This window comes from Helianthus annuus, chromosome 2 (assembly GCF_002127325.2).
Source record: "Helianthus annuus cultivar XRQ/B chromosome 2, HanXRQr2.0-SUNRISE, whole genome shotgun sequence".
NCBI lineage: Eukaryota > Viridiplantae > Streptophyta > Magnoliopsida > Asterales > Asteraceae > Helianthus > Helianthus annuus.
This window is the reverse complement of record NC_035434.2, coordinates 113,480,868-113,486,867: the sequence shown is the minus strand read 5'-3', so window position 1 is coordinate 113,486,867 and position 6,000 is coordinate 113,480,868.

The following is a 6,000-nucleotide window of genomic DNA, read 5'->3' as shown; positions in this document are numbered from 1 at the left end:
AGTTCATCAAAGAAACTTTGTTTGAACATGCTTATTTTGAATAAAAGTCACAAAAACAAAAAGTTTTACGACGACTGACGCTTTTTACGCTTTTAGCCCTTTTTACTAACCACTAACCCAAAACCACCTACCTTTAACCCAAGCCTAACCCTTCCCCAAGTACTCTTGATATTTACAAAGGTTAATAGTTAAAAAGGAGGAGGATTGATTGCTTGGCAAGCATATGGTAGAAGTAAGTTCCATGCCGGTCTCGAGTGTGTTTCACAAAAATACATCTTCGACCGAGTGTTGAGCGATATCCCGTGAGGTATGTGAACTTGTATATAAATGGAATTTTAAAGAGGCATGTTATGCCCAAATAAGTAATTTCTCTTATGAAACATTCTAAATAAATCATAACAAATAGGATTGTAAATAGCATAAAAATAAATCCCAATAAAGATCTTGGATTCCGACACTCAAGACAAGCCCAAAACTTCTCTTCTACTCATTCCATCTGGGTGTGTAACCACATTATAAAGAGTTTTGCTTGAGGACAAGCAAAGATTCAAGTGTGGGGGTATTTAATGTGGGTAAGATGCAACATATAAATTACATCAAATGAGGCATAAAACTAACCCTTTTTAGTACTAATTTTGGAAAAACTGTGCTTTTGTCTTTCTTTTGTATTTTCAGAACCAAATGAGCTTAATGAACAAAAGAAACAAATATGCAGCAAAATCTAACATAAATACAAAGAAAAGGAAATAATGTGGCATGCCCGACCCCTCGACAACATCTTCCCAAGCAAAAACAAGAGAACAGAAGGCTGACTACGGACCCGTGCCCAGCGGACACGGGGGCGTGGCCAGGTATCTACAGAAAAAACAAAGTTGTAGAAGCTTCTATTCCCAGCACGGGGGCGTGCACAGCTCAACACGGGTCGTGGTCAATGCTAAGATTTGCAGAATCTTGCAAATCTTGATAGTACAGATACGCTTCTGCACACGGGGTCGTGCCCAGCGAACACGGGGGCGTGTGGAGCCAAATACAGACAATTGAAATTAATGAAGAAAGAGAAAGAGGATGGCCACGGGGCCGTGTCCAGCAGACACGGGGCCGTGTCCGGGCTTCTGTGCATGCTATAAATAGGGGTGCTTGGTTCACTTCAAAGGCATCCCTTGACAAACCACCTCTCTCCCACTTCACCACCACCACTACAACACCCACATCCACCACCATCATCCATCATCCACCTTAGAGTGTGTGTAGTAGTCTCGGGATCCAAGATTGATAGTAAGAGTTCTTGACAATCAAAGGCCATGTTTGCCTAAGTCTCTTACATCACTTGGTGAAGACAGGCATTTAGTGTAATACTTTTGATTTTTAATATTTTCGCACTTTTTATTTGGTTTTGTATTAGTGACTTTAATAACTCGTTTCTTATGTTGAAGGTGAATTTCCTTATCATTTGTCTGTGGTGTCTTGGCGTTATTTTACTGTCTATATAAAATAAAAGATTTTCACCATTCATATCTTTACAGTCTATATAGAGATATGTGGGCTACCTGGTCGGGGGTTAAGGGAATGGTTTGGTAAGGTTCTTGCCTTGTTCAGTGTATAGATCCTGCAAGGACCTGGGTCAACCTTACTAGGACCTCCTTCAATACCCACTGGTATTGGATGGCGGGGGTGCGAATGGCTTGATCCCCTCATATGTAAACTACTATTAATACATTAACCCGGCTACTTGGGATTGTATCCCTGCTGACTCAAACCACTTAGCCGGGGGTAACGTCACCTTCAAAAGAGGGGCCTACCACATTACGCATTAATAACTTAATTAATTATCTTTCAATATTCTGAACCTTTAGGATTCTATCCTTGCTGACTCAAACTATTGGGTTGAGGGTAACGTCACCTTCAAAAGAGGGGCCTACTACTATAACAAAGATAATCTCTTAAAAAGTGCAAAAGTGTGGAAATCATCAAAGGTTACATTAAAGTCGAGTCGGATCTAAGTGATTCATCTTGTCTATCTGTTTTTATTTTATTTTATTTTTCAGCATTTTTAGATTTTATTTTCATGTTTAAAACCTTTTCTAAAACTTTTGATCTGATTAGACGTTGAGGATAAACCGGTACTAAAAGCTCTTGTGTCCTTGGATGACCTCGGTATCTTACCAACGCTATACTACGCTCACGATGGGTGCACTTGCCCATATGTGTGTTAAGTGTTAGTAGAATATCGTGTTTTATAAATTTAAAACTTGACTAAAGTGTTAAAAAGGGCTTAAAATATCAATAAAAACAGATCACACTCGACAAGCATCAATCCTTATCCTATATATATATATATATAGGGTAAGGTTCATGCGAGAACCACCTTTGTTGCGAGAACCGCGAGAACCAATGTGAACACAACCTAAAATAGCCCCCCCCCCCCAAGCTAAATGCTAAAAACTAAAACCCCCAAAAAACCTAACCCCCCCCCCCCCCAAAAAAAAAAAACCTAACCCCCCACCCCCACCCCCAAAAAACCTAAACCCCCCCCCCCCCCCCAAGCTAAAATGCTAAAAACTAAACCCCCAAAAACCTAAAAAAATCTAATTCTTTTTGATATTTTTAAAGTTAAAATCGCTACTTTTAGTCGCCAAAAAAAAAATTTTGCTACTAAAAGTAGCTTTTTTAAAAAAAAAATATTAAAAATTGTGTGTTTTTTTGCTATTTTTGGTTGTGTTCACAATGGTTCTCGCGGTTCTCGCAATAAAGGGTGGTTCATAACGGATCTTTGTTCTATATATAGTGGAGGGTTCAAATGAGAAGAAATTTTTTGTGACAATAAAAAATAACAAACTTCAACCAATAAGAATGCTTTATTTTACTTCATTTAATTTTTGTATCTAATATGGGTGTAGTGGAGAGTTCAAATGAGAAGAAATTTTTTGTAAGAATAAAAAAGAAGAAATTTCAACCAATAAAAATACTTCATTTTACTTCATTTAATTTTTGTATTTAATATTAGTGTAAGGGTATATTGGTAAACTTAGATGGATCATTAATTGGTAGTCTTCCTTTTTAATAGCTAAATACATTAAATCTGTAACTTATTTTCAAAAAAAAAAACATATTTTTCAAAAAAAGAAAAAATATATAATTTAAAGTGTAGCATAAATTACGAGGTGTGTATGATGAATTACGAGCTGTGTAGGATAAATTTCAAAACGTGTAGGATAAATTTTGATGCGTGTAAGCAAAAATTTAAGTGTGAAGGATGATAGTGTTGATAACTAATTAATTAGTCAAAGATAATAATAAATGAGTTGAGAGAAAAACTATTTAATGTTTTACATTTGTACCATTTGTTCTTTTCTTCTTAATTTAATTTTCTTCTCAAATGAACCTTCCCCTATGGGTGTAAGGGTATATTGGTAAAATTAAATAGATCATTAATTGTTAGTCTTCCTTTTTAATAGCTAACTAAATCAAATTTGTAACTTATTTTAAAAAAAAAAACTATATCTTTTCAAAGAAGAAAAAAAAATAATTGAAGGTGTAGGATAAATTATGAGGTGTGTAGGATAAATTACGAGTTGTGTAGGATAAATTTCAATATATGTAGGATAAAATTAGAAAACGTGTAGGATAAATTTTGATGTGTCTAAGCAAAAATTTTAGTGTAGATGATGATAATCTTTATGACTAATTAATTAGTCAAAAAGAATAATAAATGAGATGAGAGAAAACTATTTAATGTTTTACAATTATACCCTTTGTTCTTTTTCTTCTCAATTTAATTTTCTTCTCAAATGAACCCCCCCCCCCCTTTATGTATATATATATATACATAGGGTAAGGTTCATTTGAGAACCACCTTTATTGTGAGAACCGCGAGAACCAATGTGAACACACCAAAACCCCAAAAACCTAACCCCCCCCCCCTAAAAAAACCTAACCCCTACCCCAAAGCTAAATGCTAAAAACTAAACCCCCAAAAACCTAAAAAAAAACTACCCCCCCCCCCAAGTTAAATGTTAAAAACTAAACCACCAAAAAAAATCTTAAAAACACACACAAATTCTTTTTTTTTAATATTTTTTACTTAAAAATCGCTACTTTTAGTATCCATAAACTTAAAAAAAAAAGAACTTTTTTTTAATAATGAAATATAGCGAATTTTAAGTAAAAATATTAATTTTTTTTTTGTATGTGTTTTTAGCTATTTTATATATTTTTGGTTGTGTTCACATTGGTTCTCGCAATAAAGGGTAGTTTTATATATTTTTGGTTGTGTTCACATTGGTTCTCGCGGTTCTCGCAATAAAGGGTAGTTCCTAACGGATCTTTCTCCTATATATATATATAGGGGAAAGTTTAAATGAAAACGCTAAATATTGTGAGAACCGTGAGAACAAATTAAAAAACCGCGAGAACTTGGTCAAAAACAATTCAAATTAATTTTTTTCTAAACTTATCATTATTATTCGAATACAATATTAGAAATTTAATTTACACGTTTATTCGTAAATAAAGAAAATTTACACATGTGTAAGTTTGCTATTTACACATGTGTAAATCTGTTATATTTACACATGTGTAAAAAAATCTAAAAGAGTGATTTTGAAAGGAGAAATGAATTATTTGATGTTGTAAATTTTTTTTTTTTTTTTGATGTTGTATCCTAATTAGAATGAGGTCTATATTAAAAAAAAATTGGTTTTGATTGTTTTTTTCATTCGTTCTCGCGGTTCTCGCAATATTTAGAGTTCTCAAGATAACCCTCCCGTATATATATATATATATATATATATATATATATATATAGGTTAGGAATCCTAAGAGAAGTCCACCCTATTTGAGAAACTTGAGAAGCAGTCTGGGCCACACATTTTCCCTAAGCAAAAAATGCAATTTTTTTTTTTTGAAAAAATCGGAGCTTTTTCTTAAAGTTTTAAATTTTTTTTTTTTTGGGATTTATACACATGTGTATATTGTTAATCTTTTAACTATACATATATGTATATACATGTTTAAAATTGAAAAATATTTGTTACAAACCCTAAACCTTAAACCGTAAACGCTAAAGCTAAACCTTAATGCTAAAGCCTATACCCTAAAGCTAAACTCTGATTCTAAACCCTAAAGCTAAACCCTAATTCTAAACCCTAAAGCTAAACCTTAATGCTAAACCTAAACCCTAAAGCTAAACCCTTAATGCTAAACCCTAATGCAAACCCTAAAGCTAAAGCTAAACTCAAAAGCTAAAGCTAAACCCTAATGCTAAACCCTAAATACTATTGCTAAACCATAATGCTAAACCCTAAAGTTAAACCCTAAATACTAAAGCTAAACCCTAAATAACACTTATTTTTCAATTTTAAACATGTATATACATATATGTATAGTTAAAAGATTAACAATATACACATGTGTATAAATCAAAAAAAAAAATTAAAGAAAAAACAAAAAACCAAAACCTTAAAGAAAAAACTCCGATTTTTTCAAAAAAAAAAAAATTACATTTTTTTTGCATTTTTTTGCTTATGGAAAATGTGTGGTCCAGAATGCTTCTCAAGTTTCTCAATTAGACTACTACTTCTCACAAGATCCTTATCTTATTTGAAAAACTTGAGAAGCAATCTGATTCACACATTTTCCGTAAGCCAAAAATGCAAAAAAAAAAAAAAAAAAGTTGGAAAAAATGCAATTTTTTTTTTTTTGAAAAATCGGAGCTTTTTCTTTAAGGTTTTAATTTTTAAATTTTTTTAAAGGTTCATTTGAGAATCATGAGAACAAATATGAAAAAAAAAAAAAAAAAAAAACCCTAAAAAATACATAATTTTTTTTATTATTTTTATAGAAAAATCACTATATTTCTTCCCTAAAACAAGCTTGAGCTTGAGCTTTATATATAACACTATCTTGTTTAGTGAAGCTGGAGCTTAGCCTTGTTTTTTAAACAAGCTTATTTTTATATTTGAGCTCAAGCTCCTTCTTTAATCTCAACACAATTAACAATTA